This window comes from Lissotriton helveticus, chromosome 7 (assembly GCF_964261635.1).
Source record: "Lissotriton helveticus chromosome 7, aLisHel1.1, whole genome shotgun sequence".
NCBI lineage: Eukaryota > Metazoa > Chordata > Amphibia > Caudata > Salamandridae > Lissotriton > Lissotriton helveticus.
In genome coordinates, this window is record NC_136068.1 from 1,621,233,276 (window position 1) to 1,621,254,839 (window position 21,564).

Genomic DNA, 21,564 nt, shown 5'->3' on the forward strand with positions numbered 1-21,564 from the left:
ACACCTTCTTCTTTGTATGTCCAGAGACATGGACTGCAGTTTCTCTCGTCTTTGTAGAGTTGGAAAAGCCTTTGAGACTTTTGAGTTCAAGATTGCTCCCAGGAAACGTGCTTCCCTGGATGGAATCAGAGACGATTTGTCCTTGTTTAACGTGAGACCCAGATTTTGAAACAGGTTTGTACAAGCCTGAACCGCGTCCTGCGCAGCTCTCCTGGAGCAACCAGTCGTCCAGGTAAGGAAAGACTTGAAAATGATTCCTCCGCAGGAAAGCCGCTACTGGCGCCAGCACCTTTGTGAAAATCCTCGGGGCTGAGCGAAGACCAAAGGGTAAAACCCTGAATTGAAAATGGCTCTTGGCTACTGTAAAGCGTAGGAACCTTCTGTGCGCTGGGTGAATCGGTACATGAAAGTACGCATTTTCGAGATCGCGCGTGGCCATGAAATCCCCCGGATTGATGAGCCGCAGGATGTCTTGAAGAGAGACAATCTGGAAAGACAGGGAGATGAGATAGGTGTTGAGCTCCCTGATATCTAAAATGGGGTGCCATTTCTCTAGTGTCTTCCTTACCAGGAAGAACCTGGAATAGAATCCTTGTCCTTCTTGGTCGACAGGAACTGGCTCTATCTCCCCTTTCAGGAGCATCTGGTGTGCTTCGAGCCGCAGAAGACGCAGGTGGTTCGATGGAATGGCTGTAGGGGCTTTGGATGGCGGGATTTGAGTGAATTCTAAGGTATGGCCCTTTCGAATGATGTTGAGCACCCGACGGTCCGATGTTATCCTGGACCAATTGTGAAGGTATTGGGATACCCTGCCTCCAACTGATGACTTCCTGGAGGAGGGTACAGTAGGAAGTAGGAAGAGCCAGGAGGCTGCTATTGACGTTTGGAGGCATCACGTCCCCGTTGAGCCTGTTTCCCCTTGTTGTAAGGCCTGGAGTAATTGGAGGATTGGCCCCGGTATTGCTGTGATCCTTAGCCATAGGATGAATATCGCTGTTGCTGATAGGATCCTCCATAGTACGTACCTCTGCCTCTGGATCCTTTAAAAGGCGTTTTGCGGTACTGAAGTGTACCCAAAGATCTGGCGGTCTCCGTGTCTTTTTTGATGTCTTGGAGAGTGTCGTCAATTAGCTTTCCAAATAGTGTTACCCCATCAAAAGGAAGATCTAGGACCTTATTCTGTATCTCAGGTCAAAACCAGGTCGCCTTCAGCCACCCTTGGCGACGGAGAACTGCAGCCCCAGCTAACAAGCAAAACGCCGTCGTAGCAATGTCCATGGCGCAGTCAATGATCTCCATCGAGGTCACCTCCCCCTCTTGTAAGATCTTTTTTGCCTCTGATTTCGATTATGGAGGAAGCTGATCCAGGAACGGAGCGACATCACACCAAAGCTGGCGGTCATATCTGCCCAATATCGCCAGGGCATTGGCAGCTCGTAACAGAAGACTCGCCATCGACGAGAATCTCTTACCAGCATTATCCAATCTCCGTCCGTCCTTGTCCGGAGGAGTTGTCAAGGGAGCAGATGGGTTGCGGGATTTCCTCTGTGCCGCTTGCGAGATAACTGAATCTGGCCTTGGGTGGTCCGTTAAGGCCGCTGGCCCATCGTCAGGTGCTTTGTACCTTTTATCAAGAAGCGGTAGCACAGGGACCACCGTCGCTGGGTTCTTCATAGCCTTAAGGCCTTCCTCCCACAGATGCTGCACTATCGGTATGGATCTTGTCGTCTTTCTATAAGGTTCCTTGAAATCATACAAGAAACACTCAGTGGCCACCACAGGCATTGCCAACTTAAATCTGCCAGCTGCTCTTTCCATTAACTGATGGAAGCCGCCTATATCCGCCGGAGGCGAATCCACCGTGTCCGGACATGGAGATGGAGGGTCCGGAATAATGTATTCATTCCATTCAGCAGCATGATCACCATCGTCTGAATCATGATCCTCATCCGAGGAATAATAATGGGTGTCTACTGGTCTGGAAGGCTCTTCTGGCATTGGTGTCTGTGGTGGAGGAGACACCTGAGCTGGTACCTCAGGAACAGCTGTTGAGGTAGATGCCGTGACAGGAACGGTTTGTACAATTAGAGCCGGAGTAGACCTTGCTGCTCTAGATTTGTAATCCTGAAGCATCAGGTGTAGGTCTTGCAAGAAAGAAGAAGGAACTGAAACCATGCTCTGATCCGAAGATTGATGTGGTTGGGCAGAATGAGGATGAGGATGATAATCACCCTCTTGGTCATACCCTCCTTCTGAATCCGTCTCCTGGCACTTTACCAGAAGTTGAGAGGGACTGTCAGCATAATCATATGAGTCCTGATCCTCCTCCTCTGACTCATCCTCATTCAACAATAGTGATGGCGGCAAGGGGGTTACCCTTCTTGGAGAAGTCATGTCCGGCGTAATTCTGGTCATTGAGATAGTGATTCTCTTTTCTGATGCCAAAATCGTCGACGGTCCTGTCGACGATGGAACTGAAAACGCCGTCGTCGGCGGCTTCGTCGACGGAATATGCTTCGTCGACACTGAGACACTCGATGACAAGATAGGCATCGTCGTCGCTGCCGTCGATGAGACTGTCGACATCCCCGCCGTCGACGTTGTGAATGTTGTCGTCGTCGAGGCTCTTGTCGACGACACAGTCGTCATCACCACCGTCGACGAACTTCTCGTCGTCGCCTTCGTCGTCGACGTTGTCGTCGTCTGCATCCTGGTCGACGACTCCTTCGTCGACGATGTTGTAGCCATCGTCGACGATCCTGTCGTCGTCGGTTGTCCCGTCGACTAGCCCGTCGACGGAAGTAGTGTCAGCTTAGGCTTCTTTGTCTTCGTCGGCGGAGCCTCCATCGGCGACGCTTTCATCGACGACGACTTGGAACTCCTGTCAGACCTTCCTGAAGCTGGGGAAGAGGGTTTTCTGAAGCTGGATCATTCTTCAAACCCTTTGAAGGCGTAGATGGTCCCACCCTCTCCTTTTAACCACGGTGAGGAGATTCGCCTGGACCTTGGCTCTCAGACTCCCTGGGGGTCTTTTTTGAGGCCTTAGTAGGATGTTCCACAGAAGGAGAAGGGGAACCCCCTACCCCTCTTGACTGACCTTCTTGATGAAGACTTAGACGCAGAGTCCTCACTTTCACTGGAGACAGTATCTTTCCTGGACTTCAATTTCTGAAGCCATGTCAGAAGCCTACCCTCATGGTCCCGGAGGGTCTTGGTTGAAAAGGTGCGACAGAACTCACAGTCCGCAGCCTTGTGGTCAGGATAGAGGCAATAGATGCAGTCTTTATGCTTATCCTCAATGAACAGCCTTTTCTTACCACAGGTGGAACATGGCTTGAAAAGGGCCTTCTTTTTCTCCTTGTCAGACATCCTGGAAGGAACAGCTAACAATCTGAAGAGAATCTGAAAAGAATCTGAAGAAAAAAATCTTGAAGAAACTTCCTGAAGAGTAGAAGTTGAGCAGAGCTCAAAGGAGACTCCCTAGCACAATGTGCGGTTGAAAATCTAAGGCTCTGAGGTTCCTTCAGGAGGGTTCGACGGGGTGAGGCTCTTCTGATTGGCTGATGCCTAAGTTTGGTCTCTTTTACAAAAAGAGGCGGATATGCTACAAAAGGGAATGAGGCCTAGGCCTTTTTCTTGTTCTTTTGTACCCACTGCTATGTTATTTTTGTTACCGAGACTCCCATTCCGACGACGGGGAATGATACAAAAGCATGGGAATCAATGAAAGTTCCAATACTGGGGCAACTTTAGTTAACTCCTTCTGTACTGAGCCAAAGCAATGTACGTGCTGAGAAAAGGCCTGTAGCTGCTGAAATGCACCTGGTTAAAGATGTAACTGTCAGATATTTTGTGCTGCTGTGAACTGTTCTGTTCCCCCTCCCACTTTGCTGACTAAGTTATTACCACTCTGCCCATGTCTGACTGTAACTATTTCTGTGTAGGGCTTTACCTTCTATTTGTATCTACATGCTTACTTTGCAACTAAGTCTGCATATAAGCACCATGGTCTGTATAGTCTGTATATTCAATGTACTACCTCCTGCAACACTTGAGGGTGTTGTATTGATGTAGTCCCGCTCATGAGTGATTAATAAACATGTTATTTTGAATTCCAGCTTCAGTGTCAATGTCTTTTTCGTTGGTCTATGTATCACGTGGACATGATAAGGGTGAACCCTGCACCGGTGTGCTCATTAAAAGGCACATTTCCACAGCCCTACAGGGTCGCCTGTGTCCCTTGTGCATGGGTGTGCATGCAGGGGGGCACATGGTGTGCTACCCATCTGCATACACCCCAATTCCTGCACAGCATGGACTGAACCACCATGCGACCCCAAAGAACTGCCTGCCAGACATGAGAAAACTCGTAATCTGGCTGTCAGTCTTCACACAGCTTTGGGGATGTGGGAGCGGGGAGGCAGCACTGCAGCCTCGCTCCCACACGGCTAAAGTCGTGATTGGGCCCTTAGAGAGTGACATTTACAATTTCCATTTCAATTTAAACCAATGTGGAGAAGATGTTGAGCACTAAAGGGGTGACATTTACTATTCCCACTTCAATCGTAGCCAATTAAAGGAAGGTATTGGATACTAAAGGGGTGATATTTACTATTCCCACTAAAACCTACACTAATTTGACGCAGGAGTAGACAACCAAGGGAGTGACATTTACTATTCTCACTTCATTCTACACTAATTTCGGGGAAGCTGCTGGACACTAATGGGGTAACATTTACTAGTCCCACTCCAATCTTAACCATTTTGGCAAAGGTGGTGAACAGTAAAGGGGTGACATTTACCTTTCCCACTCCACTCTATACCAATTTGGGGAAGGTGTTGGACACTGAAGAAGTGACATCTACCATTCCTACTCCAGTCTAAACCAATTTTTTAAAAAGTGTTGAACATTAATGGGGTGACATTTACTATTCCCACCAGTAGTGTAACAAGGGCCTCAGCAGCCCCTCAGTAGGGGGGTGGGGGGGGGGGGGGGGTGAGCTCCAAGGGCCAGTCTCAGCACAGTACCCAGACATGAGAGCTCCGGAGTGAGTACGGAGGGGGGGCCCTCTATGTATTTTGCAGGGGGCCCCCTCAAGTTTCATAATGCCACACATTCCCACTCCACTCTAAACCAATTCGGGGAAGGTGTCACTAAAGGGGTAACATTTATAACACCCATTCCAATCTATACCAATTTTTGGAAGGTGTTGGACATTAAAGGGGCGCCATTTACTATTCCCACTTCATTCTGAACCAATTTGGGGAAGGTGTTGGACACTAAAGGGGTGGCATTCACTATTTCCACTACAATGTAAAGAAATGTATGCACGGTACTGGATACTAAACATTTTATATACGCAATAAAAAATCCACAGCCACACAGAATTTTTGAGCCAGAAAATAAAAACAATCTTAAAAAGCACAATAACCCAAACTAAAAACCTATAGATGTATGATTAAACATTAACATATACAATAATATATTTATTACTATTAATAATTAACCTATTTTTATTAATGTTTACTAATATTCCTAAACTGTGAAACATAGCATGAAATAAATCCATATAAAATAATTTTCGATTTAATTATTTAAAATGTTTCACAATACAATTAATACATGTTAAAAAATATATTAACAACAGATTTTGTTTCAATAATAAACATAAAAAAGTCTTAGTAAAAATGTTGTTTAAAACATTTTTTATAAAAAAGACCCATAACATATAAATATACAACAAAATATAAGTGTATACATCATAACTAATTCATATGTATTCTGTTTTCATAATTTAATTACAAATTTTAAAACCTAAAATAAATGTAAATATAAACATAAAAATTGTTCCAGCAATTTATTTACAACGATGTTATAATTTTCAACATTAAAAAGAAAATGCTTACAAATGTTTTACAATTAAAAAATAATTGTGAAAAATAGTTAAAACATTTTGCATAAAAATAAAGTAACACATGTTCTACTTTATCACATTTATTTTTTAAATCTTTTACACTTTACAAAATGATCTATCATTTTAATAATTAACTTCATATTTACAATATTTTTGTCATATGTTACCAATTCTTTTACGAGCAATTGCGGTTTTTGATGGCGTACTTCCATGTCTCTGGTGGTACTTAGTATGGTGCCGCTAGTGCCTTGGCGGGGGCTTTGTTCTTCTGCGGTAAGCCTACAGCCTTGCTCAAGGACTACACAAATGTTTGGAACTGGGCACTGAGAAGGCACAAGCCGAGCAGTGGGGGCAGGAGGCCCTGGCTGAATTGATCGGATGTCACTTGATGCACTGACATTAGAGTATTTTACTGTGCTGCCTTTAATTGGATTTCGGAAGAGACTCTTCGTACGGCATTTACAAGGTACATTTTAAGGGTTAACACCTTAAAGTGAAATTGGAAACAGAATTGTTTACGTTTGAAAGTCAAGGAGTTCCTTGGATTAACTAAGGCCTCAAGACCTGAGACTGCAGGGCACAACAGCTGTGAGGAACAGCCATTGTTTTAGTGTGTTTATTTTGAGATTACCTTTACAAAAGCAAACTTTTGCATGGCGGATGAGGACTTGTATGTCTTTCCAGTTTGTGACTTCCATACTGCATTGGAAATGTTATCTGAAGCGTTGTGCAGTATGATATTAGATGTGGATTATATGAATGAGATTAATAGCGCTCAGTGGCATTTGCCAAGCACTAATCGATAGTCACCCATTGGGGTTTCTTTATGTGTTATTTTTTTAACTGAGAGGCCTTATATTATTCATTTGATTTATCAATGGTTGAATGTTTAAATGTCTGCACACACGAAAATTATTCAAAACTAAATGAACAGAACAAAGTACAATTTTATGAACTGCTGCAGATGTGAAGTGTAAAGTATATTGTCTATATCTATCGTTTTAGATGTAAAAGTAGACCACGAAAAAGGCGCTTTTTTACGTTGAGAAAGGCTGTTGTACAGCTGAAATGCATCTCTCTTTTCTTTGTTGCTGTGTCCGGTGAGGCCAGATCAATTAAAAAGCTTTCAATTCCTCTTCCCTTTGCCAGGCTTGCTCGCTTACTTATGGAAGGTTAATATAATTTATGTATATATTCAAAATATGTATAAACTATTATTTAGAAAAATTATATTTGGAACACAATTAATTTATACATTTTACAATATTAATTTGCATACCAATAACATAATTAACATTAAACTGAAATTAAAATATTAACTTTTCAAAATTCTCTCCATACCTATCCACTAAAATCCAACATTCTGACACTAAAAAAAGGTATGTATACTTTATTTTTACATATTATTACAACTGAACATACAAATAAAAAAAAAATCATGTTTAATAAATTATTTTATTAAACACTCAATATAGAAACATTAAATATATTAAATCAAACACACTACAATGGACAGATACTCTTTGATTTATGATTTTTAATTTGGAAATGTATGTATAAATAAGATTAGCATTAATATGTGTTGAAATGCATGAAAACAATTAATAAAAGAAATTTAAACAAAAAAACAAACACACTACAATAAAATACATACAAAATAACACTTACAAAAGATATTATATACAAAGATATTTTCTAAATTAATATTTTTATAGCTATATTAATAACAATACTTAAAACAATAATCTTACCTCGATATTCCTGTTGACCATATTTTTGACATCCCAATATTCTTGACACAATATTTTTGTATCACAATATTTTGTATTTAATATTTTGTCCAAACACACACAGAAACAGGTCCGGAGTCTGGGCCTTCACGTACATTGTTCCTAAAGCATGGAACGACCTCCCACTACATGTCAGAACCGCTTTCTTGCTTCTTGAATTTCACAAGAAGATGAAAACCTAACTTTTCGAATAATCCCTGCCTTAAGCAAGGCTAGGCACACATACACACCAGCTCAGCACCAGGATACTGTTGCGGATGATAGCATGCTTTACAAATGCAATTAATGTAACATAACAAGCAAGATGTCTACTTCACTTGTGCCATATGTAGTTGCTACAGTAGAGTTAGATATTGAGATGGGTAGGAAGTTGGGAAAGAGGAAACAGGAAGAGAATATCTGCTATCACAGGGGGAATTTGTGCTTGGCCGGGCTTTGCTCCGCCGAGAGCACATCACCGTCACTTTTTACTGACCTCTGCACCGGCCGGGCTTGGCTCCGCCGGCCCGGAACCACCACTCCCAGCAGCCCCGCAGTCAGGCTCCAGGTGACGCTGCTGCCCTGCCCATCAATCCGCGCCAGGAGGCGCATAAAGTTCAGTGCTGCCCGAGGTCTTTGCGCTGCTATCACAGGGGGAATTTGTGCTCGGCCGGGCTTTGCTCCGCCTAGAGAACATCACCATCACTTTTTACTGACCTCTGCACCGGCCGGGCTTGGCTCCGCCGGCCCGGAACCACCACTCCCAGCAGCCCCGCAGTCAGGCTCCAGGTGACGCTGCTGCCCTGCCCATCAATCCGCGCCAGGAGGCGCATAAAGTTCAGTGCTGCCCGATGTCTTTGCGCTGCTATCACAGGGGGAATTTGTGCTCGGCCGGGCTTTGCTCCGCCGAGAGCACATCACCGTCACTTTTTACTGACCTCTGCACCGGCCGGGCTTGGCTCCGCCGTCCTGGAACCACCACTCCCAGCAGCCCCGTAGTCAGGCTCCAGGTGACGCTGCTGCCCTGCCCATCAATCCGCGCCAGGAGGCGCATAAAGTTCAGTGCTGCCCGAGGTCTTTGCGCTGCTATGACAGGGGGAATTTGTGCTCGGCCGGGCTTTGCTCCGCCGAGAGCACATCACCGTCACTTTTTACTGACCTCTGCACCGGCCGGGCTTGGCTCCGCCGGCCCGGAACCACCACTCCCAGCAGCCCCGCAGTCAGGCTCCAGGTGACGCTGCTGCCCTGCCCATCAATCCGCGTCAAGAGGCGCATAAAGTTCAGTGCTGCCCGAGGTCTTTGCGCTGCTATCACAGGGGGAATTTGTGCTCGGCCGGGCTTTGCTCCGCCGAGAGCACATCACCGTCACTTTTTACTGACCTCTGCACCGGCCGGGCTTGGCTCCGCCGGCCCGGAACCACCACTCCCAGCAGCCCCGCAGTCAGGCTCCAGGTGACGCTGCTGCCCTGCCCATCAATCCGCGCCAGGAGGCGCATAAAGTTCAGTGCTGACCCTCGTCCCGCGAGGGCGCGCGCGGGACGCGCCGGGCTAAGCCCGGGCAAAGGGCGGGCCCTCTGTGGCCCTCAGAGGCACGACGAGGCCGGGACGGGCCTACCCACTAGGCTCCAACGAAGGAGGAGGTATCGGGTTGTCTTTCATTAATCCTTGTTGTTGAACTTTCTTTCATTGTTTTCCTCTCAACATGTCCCTCTGGGAGGAGTTGAACGCCTTGTGTGGTACGAACTACGCCCAGGATGTGTCTTCCCCCCTATAGTGAGTAGAGATCCTGATGCGGAAAATGACAATGATACTGGGAAATCACCAATTGCCGACATAACATGCACTAGCCCCTCATTATCTCCTTCCAATCCACCTTTAATTTCGCCGATTGAGATCGTGACTGACTCTGTATCACCATTTCATTTGACCTTACTGGCCCAGATAGAGCAACTGTTAGTATCTGCTTTAACACCCTTGGTCACAAAAATCGACGCCCTGGGAGACAGGCTGACCATTATTGAAAAAGCAATATTAAGGAGCAATACCCCAACTGAAAAAAACGCTACACCCATCCACCCCATTTTCCCCAGTAAAATTGAAAAGCTTAAGCTTATGACATGTAAGACAAGTACGAAAGCTCAAACCCTTGAACCTCTTATGCCTATACCCAATCCAAGAAGCCGGAATATTACCTTTAACTCTGCACCTGTACCCCTTAGAGTTCCCAGGACCGCACACCGGATTAATTTACCACCGGAAGCCGCCCCCTATGTGGCTGTTCTCTCTGGGGTCCCTGCACCTAGGCAGAGTAAATTGGAAACTCACCAAGACTTGTTACACAAAACTATTTCCTGGCTACAACAAAACAGACCATTGCCATCTGGTCTAGACGGTGGAATCCTGAGTGTCAGAAGGGTGGGGTGGCTAGGCATGTCGCCCAAAGACATCCCGGGCGACTTGATTCTAATTAAATTCAAGAGAGTGAACACTGTCCCCTATTTGCGATCTTCTCTGCCCAAAGAGGGAGATGGCCCCATTTGCATCTGGGACCTGCATGATTTTTATCCTGGCCCCCGACTCAATCTGCCCAAAATGCAAATGACATTGAATCACAATTCTTGGTGAAAGGGGTTCCTAAGAATTTTGTGCCACTAATCCATCTACCCTTTTTGATTTTGCACGTACATTGTCAAACGGATTTTTAGTTGTTACAATAGTTGGATCCTTTTATTCTGTATATGTTCTGCTGAGTCATTTATATATGTATGTATTTTTTATTTGCTGCTTTTATGGTTTAAACAAAATGAACCGAATAAAGCTTATTTGATATATGATATGAGAATGTGAACAGCAGGTACAAGGTCATAGCCTATATATTCTTCACCGATTTAGGACTAAGATGCAGAGTTCGACGATAGTTTACCTACCATACGTAACCTCCTATACCTCCTATCCGTAACTTTACCATACCAACTTGTCATATCAGCATACCTACCTTATCTAACCATGTGGTGCCTGGCATAGGGTGCATGGATGTTTGGTAGGCACTTTATAGCCAAGGCCATGGGTGACAGGGACCCAGCTGGGAGCCCTCAAAGTCAGTTTCCGACAGCCTTTTCATGGCGGTGGGACCGTCATGAGAAGGCTGTCGGAAACTGAAATCCTAATTCCTAAGGGGGTGGCACCACCTCCATTGTAAGGAATTAGGCTCCAACTGGTACCCCGACGTGCCCCTTGAGCCTGTCTGAGCCGGTGGTCTTATCCCTTACCCGATGTGCTCAGGCCGCCGGCATCCTAATCAGGCGGTCGGACTGCTTCCTCAGACTACAGATGGACTATCCAACCAACATTATAATTTGGCCCTTAATCTTTCATGCCAACCTTAGATACCTAACCTATCTACTAAACTTAGCCTACCTTATTTAACCTATCATACCATACACATCTGCCTACCATACCTAACTATCATAGCTAACCTAACATGCCTAATCAACCATACCTATTAAACCTACCTACTGTGCTTACTTACCTATCATACATGACCTACTTACCATACCTAAACCTCATCTGCCTTACCTGCTATGCCATACATACCTACCATACTTAACATACATATTGTGCCATGCCCAACCTACCTCCTCTAGGATGTGCTTACAGCATATGCCTGTTCAGAGATTAATGTTCCAAACTGAGCCTCTGGGAGCTTTTGAAAAGGTTTAGGGTACTTCAGCGTGATAAATACTTGTGTTTAACTAAAGAGACCTCTAGTGGCGGTCTAAAGTCCTGCACCCTGCATCAGGAAAGTGCGGATTGCAGCTTTTGAAGGGCACAACAATATGAATGTAAGGCTTCTTGGAAATAATGCAAACTATTAGCTTTGCCAGTGCTTATTTATAATTTCACATTACTCACACACAATTTGAAGAAGTTGCCAACTGAGAAAGGCTCATCCCCATAGTTTTCAGCTCTTCTCATCCTTCCTTTTAGATTTGTGGTAGACAGAACCTCATGGACCGTGTTGTACTCAAGCCTCAAATCTGTTTGTTTTGTGCATCAAGGCCCAGAATTATTACTGTTCATACAACAGAGTGCTGCGAGCAAAAACTACAGTGCTGTGTTGCGCGAGTAAGGAAACATTTTGCAGTACCAAATCTGGAAAGGGTTGCACACCAGTGATATCATATCACTAGTGGCCACTCTCAAAATGGCACTTTAGCGCTATGCATTGCTCAATAGCACTAAGTCAGGGCATGGCTGTTGTGTGCACTCGAGATGTACCCCTAGGTTCATATTCCTATGTGCTGACAACCAGCGTACAGGAAGTTGCCTAAAATGTAAATTGCTGCATGAATTATATGTCACATGTGAAAATAACACATGATATCCCTCTTGCCCATTGTTTGTGTCTGGTTTTGATTGGTGTTAGGAATTTACGGAAAGCACTGCTGCTGCCTCAACTCTCATTCTCGTCAGGGGTAGTAAGCGCTATATAAATGCAATTACAATACAATACAATAGTGTAACTCTACAGCTGACTGGTTTGGATTCCGGTGAATGGTTTGTCAAATGTTATCACATAGAAAGGTACTCCCCCTCTCTCCCTAGCTCTACACAGGTACAATAATGGTGGCCTTGTTCTCTCATTTACCACTCATATGCCCTCCTTCTAGAGTTCTGTGATAGAACGTCACCACCAATCAGCCCTTGGTATGGTATTTGTACCTAGGAGACGACTCTTCCAAACAAAAAAGGTTTGAAAAGTTTGAGGTTTCAAGTACAAATCCGAATTAATATTGGAAACAACCAGGGTCCTGCTTCCTCCAGTCCACGTTCCATCTTGCCTGTAAAAAAGGTTTCCACTGGATCCTGCTGCAGTACTTGGAATGTTAAACATTGTAACATCGATGATTGGCAGAACAAACCTGGGTATAGTCTTCTGATTAAAAGGAAATAAGTAGGTCACAAGGGATGATATAAGGGAACAGTTCTTGCCAAGCAGCAACGAGAGTCCAGATCACTGCACTCAGCTCCCATCTGAAGTCCGTGAATATTGACGCTGGACACAGCTCTGTGATACATGGACAGATGAGGAGGCGCTAGGTACATTCTGTGCTTTTGGATGTGATGCTCTGGACTTATCTTTCCATGCTGGGCTGCTAATGTGTGGCATCTTCATTGATGACACTTAACACTCCGCATTACACTGCCCTGAATAATCTTGGACAAGTCTGTCACGTGTCTTTCAGCACAAGCCCGCGCTCTGTCCGCCCCTGCCTTTAAAAGTCGTTCTCAATTAGTCTTCAAGGCGCCTTTTGAGGCCTCATCACATGGCCGTACGTGCATAAATGACCCCAGTCTGTCACTGGCACTCGTGGTCAGTGCACTCATTAACTGCCCCAGGGTTTAATGCCCATATGCAATGGCTCCAGGACAAGTGCTTTTCAAAAACTAGTCGCACCTCGCTCTCTGCCCCCACCTCCTCATCTTCTCCACCAGCGCCTCTGAGGCCTCGGGAATTGAATCTCGCCTCAGGCAGTTACATCCTCTTTAGAGTGATGCACAGGTGTGAAGCCCCAGTTCTTCCCATAAATCTCCACTCCATCCTGCCCCTTTTCATGTCTGCTCCCTTGCATCTCAGCCTACCCGACCCCTCTGCCAGGGGCGGCCTTAGGCATGTGCAAGCTGTGCACCTGCACAGGGCCACCAAACCCCAGGGGCCACCACACCAATATATATCCTTAATATAATAATCCTCTGAGGATGGATACATATTTGCGTGGCGGCCCATGGCAGAGATTTGGCAGCCTCCGGCTCTGTTCCACTTCCAAACACCCGGACCTCCCCCCTCTTCACTGGCCTACGTGTTCAGCCCCGCCCCGACCCCCTCTTCCGGGGCCCCCTACCTACGCTCCCTGCCAGGGGCCGCCATGAGCCTAGAGCACTCCATCCTCTAGCGGGTCTTCAGTCTGCCCATGCCCACTTGTACCCTCGCACTTTGCCCGTACTTTATGGCGGCTTCACCCTCCCTCCACCCAATCACCATGGTCCAATATGGTCTGCAAAATGGTGGCCTCAGTCGATGGGAATTCCTCCTATCCCAGTAAAAAAGGCCACAAATTTGGGAGTAGTTTTTGATGACGGTCTTACGTTTCAATCTCAAGTTAATAAGGTTGCTTCCCAGGTACATTTAACCCTAAAATTGATTCAGAAGGTGAAACCTTATATTCCCTCATCTACTATTAAAACACTGGTAACATCTCTGGCCTTAGCTAAATTGGACTATGGCAATGCCCTGTATTTGGTTCTTCAAAAGCAACATCTTGTTAAGCTTCAACAGGTCCAAAATTCCGCTGCCCGGATGCTGCTGAACATCCCCACGTTCCAGTCGGTGTCGCAGGGCCTTAAACATCTTCACTGGTTGCCGGTGAAAAAAAGAGCAGAATTCAAGGCCTTATCTTTGGCCTTCAAAGCCCTCCAAGGGACTGGATCTGTATACCTGAGACAACGTCTACTATGGTATCACCCAAACAGAACACTTTGTTCTGCCACGAGTAAACTTCTTCAGGTATCTAAAATCAGGAGGGTGCGCTGGGGAGGAAATAGTTTCTTTTTCCACACTGTCAAATTGTGGAACAAACTGCCTTTATCCATAAAGAACAGTGCAACTCTTCTCTCTTTCAGAAAGGCGATAAAAACTTGGCTTTTTATGCACTGATTTTTCACCTTTGGTATTTTTCCTCCGCTGTAGCGCATTGACACCCCCGGGCATTTGAGCGCGATATAAATTATAAATTCATTCATTCAACCCCTCGCCCTTCAGTGTTGTAATTGTACACTCGGTCCCTACAACTCATGCAGCTTCGTACTCTGACCAGTGACGTAACGAAAGTCGACACCCCCTCCCCCAAGCCTCCCCACCCATGCTAAGTGCACGGAGGGCCACCTTCCCTGGTCCACCACCTAGCACTTTTGCTGGGGGACCCCAGCACCGCGGGGGATTATGTTACGCCACTGACTCTGCACCTGCACTTTGTACCCAGAATGGGCTCTCCCCAGCAACTGGCGGCTTCCAGCCGCTACTTACCCATCTGTTAGAGATGACAACGGAAGGGCCTCGTGTGCGCTCATCAGCCTGTCGGTCTGAATGATGCTTTCAGGGATTGGCACTCAGTTATTGCTGCCTGCAGCCTTCAGTGCAGGAGCAGGCGCACGCTGTGAAGTGCTCTTTATTCCCTGTGACACCTACGTGAGCTGTCAGCTCTCTGAAGAAATCTTCCTTTCATCGCAGATGCCACGTATGAAGAAACTCTTTTCCTGGACGCAGAGTCCACCCCAGCACAGCTGAGCAGCAAGAAAACTCCTTTCAGTAGTAAGAACGACTCAGAACGGGCTAGTGCCTCCCGTTCTGCATTCTGCGTCAAAACGCATGAAGGAGAGGCTGTGTCCATTGACATTCCAAGGCAATATGGCGGTTGCTTTGGTCATTAAAACAGCAGTTCTAAAATCTCTCATACAACATGGTGACTGAAGGATGTAAGTTACGGTTCTTCAGTTTGTGCCTGTATTCAATGGTAGTGTTTGGTCATTAATGGACCAGCACAGTCTATGCATGTCTGGACAATTTTGTTGGAGCTGTTCAGACTGCGCATGATTATCAGTGAGCAGTGTAAACTGTTAGGCTTATTTATGAGAGGCCTGCGTCACTTTTGCACCATGTACCGTAGGGCTCTCATTTCGATTTATGAAGCCACACAAAGCCACCCTTCGTGGCTTTGAGTCACCTCATAAGTCGCTGCGTTGCCATACTCAGCGCTGGGAAGGTGTTCCATGGGCGTTGCAGTGGTTTTTCCCATGCAACACCCATGGAATTCAATGCTGTCCCAGATTCACAAAGTGATGTCAACCTGAGGAAGCGTCAAATCCATACACCTTCCGAGGTGAGGCATATGTAAAGGGTTTCTTTATTGTATTTATAGTCTGTTCTCACTGTTTATCACACGTCATTATTCTGTGTTCTGCATTTCTACTTTAGTGTTCTAAACCACCGGCACGTGCACCTCCAAACATGTTCTATGTTTGAAGGTGCATCGCTTGTGGTGCTGTCCTTCGCTGAATTGCCCAACAGTTGAATTTGCCATTCAACTGTTATGCTTCATTGAAGACAGACGTACTCCTGTGAATAGCTGCAGTACCTCAATAAACTTAAAGTTTCAACTTACCTGAAGACGTCTCTTCCTTCTTTCGATATTGTTTGTTGGCACCACTTCACATTTGGCGACAATTACAGCGGCTTTGTCACCACTTTTGTATGGATTCCTTGTCTTCATCCTCTGGAATGAATTGTATTTTGACATTTGCATTTGCATTTATTCATTTATTTGACTGATTGTTGGCCTTTTCAGACTTTATACAAGTGCAATACCTATATTATCTATTTTAGATATGGCTTCAAATCAACAAATTTTTCATTTAAATAATTTTCTTCCTATTCGTGGCAAACCAAAAGAGTCATGGAAAATATGGTTTCACAGTTTTGAAAGCTATTTAGTTGCTATACACGCAGAAGAATTTTCACCTAAACGCAAGTTAGCTATTGTGTATAATCATCTTGGCAGTGCTGGTCGTCAAGTATCTGATAATCTTCCAACTATAATAGCACCCTCTGGAGATGGGGAGGGGTGTAATGTCTATACTGAGACTTAACACATTTTTTTTTTAGAACAACCTAATGTAATGTTGGAAAGATTAAACTTTATGAAACGAAAACAAGATTGCAATGAAACAGTTGAAGATTATATTTCAGTTCTAAAGAATTCTGCTGCTGACTGTAATTTTGGTGCGTCTCCTGACATGTACATCAGAGACCAATTAGTTTACAGTTGATTTCATAAAACAATACAGGAGCGCATTCTCAGTTGCAGAGATCCTACATAATCCAAAGTTATCGACATGGTCGAGAGTATTGAGAGATCCATCCTCTCGTCAAAATGTATTTCAAGTGAAAATGCCTCAACTGTTAATTTAATTCAAAATGATACCACAGTTAATCCTATTGCTGTTAAAAACAAATTTTCTAAACCTTTCCTTAAAAGAACAAACACTGTTTGTTATAGATGAGGTTCCAAGTCTCACCTTAGTAATAGCCCCATGTGTTATGCTCTTAGTAAAAAAAATGCATTAATTGTCACAAAATAGGACATTTTCACACTGTTTGTAGGAGCAAACAGAAGGTTCAAGTTTGTTCAGTTTCTTCACAGATCTTTCTGACTCCAATATCACTTCTCTTGGTGTACATTACAGAGTTTTGATATTAATACTGTACACTTAATCTCACAAGAACTTCCTCAGAAAATTGTTTTATCTGTTGATTCTAATGATTTTTTATCCAACATTGAACGCGCTAAAGATCCCATATGTGAAGTTTTAATTGGTAAGAAGTGTCTCAATATGATGGCAGATTTTTTGGTCTTCTTCTGTTGAGTTACAATGCTTAGATATAATTCCCAAAGAGACAAGGACATAGATATGTTGGGTTTTTTCTTTTCTAATTTGAGTTGACGTGGTAGATGCATTAATACCAAAATGTATGTTGCCATAAAGGGTAAAAACGTGATTGGTTGGCAACATCTTGCCAAGATGGGCTTGAAACTGGTTCCTGGCTCAGAGAACCCCATTCAAATTAATGAAGGACTTTGAACCCCTCATTAATTAAATAATTTCAGAATTTCCTGATGTTTTTTAGTACTTGCATAGGAAAAATCAAAAACTTTGAACATCTTATTAGACTCAAGCCTGATGCAATACCCATCACACAAAAACTTAGATCCATTCCATTAAGCGTTAAGGACGATCTTAGAGAATTACTTGATAAGATGGTTACTGAAGGAATAATTGAACATACTGATTCTTCACAATGGTTCAATCCCATCGTAATTGTAAGAAAAAAGTATTCCAGTATTTGTTTGTGTGCTGATCTACGCTCACTAAACCAAAACATAATTGTTGACTGTCACCCTATTCCCAAAATTCAAGATCTTTTAACAGGTATAAGTGGTTCTATATATTTCACTCTACTTGACCTCTGCAGTGCATATCACCAAATCCCCTGCCCCCCAATCAATTAACCACTTTCATCACTTCTTTTGGAGCGTTTAAGTATCTAAGATTACCTTTTAGTCTGGCCTCCGTGGCCAGTGTTTTAAAAAAATGTATGGATTATTTGTTAAAAGACATTACGTCTGTTCAAGCCTACCAAGATGACGTTTTGATTTTCTCAAAGAACAAGAGTGAACACATTCACACCCTGAAAGAAGTTCTTTCTCTTTTCAAAGATGTTGGCATTCCTTTAGGCAGCAATGAATGTACATGTTTTAAAACAGAGGTTGACTATTTAGGTCACTCAATTTCTTCTTCTGGTATCAAACCTATGTAGTATTCAACTCAAGCTATTTCTAATGTTCTCATTCCTACAAACAAAGATTCCTTGAAATCTTTTTTAGGAATGACTGAATATTATTCAAGGTTTATTCAAAGTTATTCTCAAATTGTACAACCTCTGCGTGTTCTTTAAAAAAAAAATGTTAATTTGGTTTGGTCTCCAGAAATTAATGATGCTTTCAATCTCATCAAAAAGGTAATTACTGAAGCTCCTGCATTATCTTCTTTTACTCCAGGTGTTAAATGTTACATTTTTGTTGATGCCAGTCAACATGGTGTAGGTACAGTGCTTTGCCAGTGGTTTGGATCCAAAGAACACACCATAGGTTTCGCGTCCAGAGCTCTATCTCCTGCTGAAAAGAACTACAGCACAATAGAAAGAGAAGCTCTTGGGCTGTTGAAAAATTCAAATTTGTATCTGGGGTTCTCATTTTAATATTTTTACTGACCACAAACCCCTCCTCCATTTACTCAATGGAAATGGCACTGTCAAAGCATCCGCAAGACTGGTTTGTATTTTATCCAGACTTCATGAATATAATTTTGGTATTCAACATATTTCTGGTGGTCGCAATGTTAGAGCAGATTGCCTTTCTAGAGGACAATCTCTTTGACTCTAAATTTGATGATATAGAATGTGTGGTTGCTTCTATTGAAGAGTCTTTCTTTTCGTCTCTTTCTCTTTCACAAACTGATTGGATCCAAGCATACAAAGATGATTCCAACCCCCATGCTGTCAACAAACATGATAACTTCAGGATGGCACAAAGTACGTTCCCTTCCTGCCCCATTAAAATCATTTTCCCAAGTGTCTGATGATCTTTCCATTGTCAACAATGTCATTTTAGGGGGAGATCAATGTATTCCTCCTATATCCCTTTGCAACAAACTTTTTCAAAGTGCACATGAAAGGCATTTAGGTGTAGGTGCCACCTCTAGAAAATTAAAGGAACATTTTTGGTGGTCCGCTTTAGATCGAGATGAGACACAATGAATGAATAATTGCAAAACTTGTCTTCTTTCTGATAAACACTGGAAGACCACCAAACTTCCATTACATACTGTACCTACACCAGAAGAGGCTTGGGTCAAACTTGCTATTGACTTTGCTGGCCCCTTCGAGTTATTACCTCAAGACAAAAGATACATCATTACTCTCATTGATTACCACACTAACTGGGTGGACTTTGATTTCTGTGACACTCCTAATAATAATAATAATAATAATAATAAAACCCTTTCAGTTATTAATTTTCTCTCCAGAGTTTTCAAATATGAAGGCTCACCTAGAGAAATTGTTACTGATAATGGGTCACATTTTTGGTCTTCCATGATGCATAACTTTTTAACCGCACATGATATCAAACATCTAAAGGTTGCTTTATACTCACCTTCTTCAAATGGTCTCATTGAAAGAATGAACAGATTTACTAAGAAAGGAGTTCAGTCAGCCTTTGCATGCAATCTTTCTGTTGAAATTTTTCTCAAAAACAAAATATGGTCGTACCTTGTCACACCACACACCGCTATTGGTATCTCTCATTTCAGATTACTCAAAAAAAGGGATCCCAATGGAAACATTTGCCCTTCTTGGATCAAACTCCTTAAGAAAAATGATGATTCTTGTTTATCATGTCATGACAAACTCATTTAAAAAAAAAATTCTCTCTCAACAAATTGTACAGAAAAAACATACTGACCAACGTTTCACTTCTTCAAGTGATTTTCAAATTCGAGATTGTGTTTTAATTAAAAACCTCATAGGAGTTCCTAGGGGTGTTTCTAAATTTTCTTTACCTACGCAGGTTCTTAAAACCTCCAAAGGGTCACTTTTTCTTGATAAAAAGGGGTGGTGGAATAAGAGAGCTGTGGTCAAGTTATTACCCGAACAGGCCAACAACATTTTAACCTCTAAACAAGTACTTGTGAACGATAATGATTGTTCACATTTTCCTTTAGGTACTTTTTCTGATACTTCCACCAACCCTATTTTCCACAATTCTATGGATCAGACCTCAGTTAAGTGATAATAGAAATGTTTGTTCTAATGAGCTTGCTGATATTACTTCAACAAACCAAACAACCTCCACTACTTCTTTACCTTCCGTTTCAAGTTCACATAGGTCGTTTCGTAATTGTTCAATTCCTACAAGATTTAAGGGTTTTTACATGTCTTAAATAAACCATTATCTTTTCACAGGTTTTTTCTTTATTTATAAAAAGGGAGATGATGTAAAGGGTTTCTCTACTGTATTCATAGTCTGTTCTCACTGTTTATCACATGTCATTATTCTGTGTTCTGCATTTCTACTGTAGTGTTCTAAACCACCGGCACGTGCACTTCCAAACATGTTTATGTTTGAAGGTGCCTCGCTCATGGTGCTGTCCTTCGATGAAGTACCTAACAGTTGAATTTGCCATTCAACTGTTATGCCTCATTAAAGACAGACGTACTCCCGCAAATAGCTGCAGTGCCTCAATAAACTTAATGTTGGAACTTACCTGAAGAAGTCTCGTCCTTCGATATTGTTTGTTGGCACCACTTCACAACATAACAAGGAGAAATATGTTAGTTTTTTCCTCTTTCGATGTACCTGATTTTGCAGCACACACACGTAGAAAGAGGAAAACACCTCTTAGGATTGTTTTTGTGCAGGAAGGTGGCCCTTCCTGACCAAAATGAATCCTGCATGCAACAGAGGCACCCTTGCACTATACTGCAAGGGTGCCTAAGTTGACACTAGGCTGCCGAAATGGCGTAAGGACAAGAATGCACCGCATTGCTTAAATACAGCGCATTCCTGCCCTTTCACATTGGCGAAGAGCAAAATCCCATAAATAAGCCCCTGTGTATGTGTGTGTGTGTGTGGCCATTGCTGGAGCAGCGCAATGTGCATCTGATCATAGGTGGACCAGTGTAGTGTGTCTGGAAATTAGTAGCTGAGCAATGTGTATGTAGTCACTGGTAGAGCAGTTCAGAGTGTGTCTGGTCTTTGGTGAAGCAGTGTAGTGTGTGCTAGTTAAATCATTGCTGAAGCAGTGCATTGTGCATCTGGTCAGAGGCAAAGCTGTGCAGTTTATATCTGGCTATTAGTGGTTAAGCAGTGGATAGTGTAACTGGTCATTGATGGAGCAGTGAAGAGTATTTATGGTTGTTGGAGGAGAGGTGTAGCTCGAGTCTGGTGATTATTGGCAGAGCAGTACAGAGAAAGTGTGTGTGGCATTTATTGGGGCAGTGCGTTTATGTGGGTTTACTGTTAAAGCCCTACAGTTTTGGATACATTTAGTAACAAAAGTGATACAAACCAGTGCAAAATGTTTATTTTAAATGTATTTCCCTGGAATGTCGCCTGAAAGTAACGCAAAACAGCGCCTAGTGTTTCCATGCAGCCATCCATGGCTTCTGAAGCAAAAACGTATCTAGAAATAGTAGACAGGGTTTT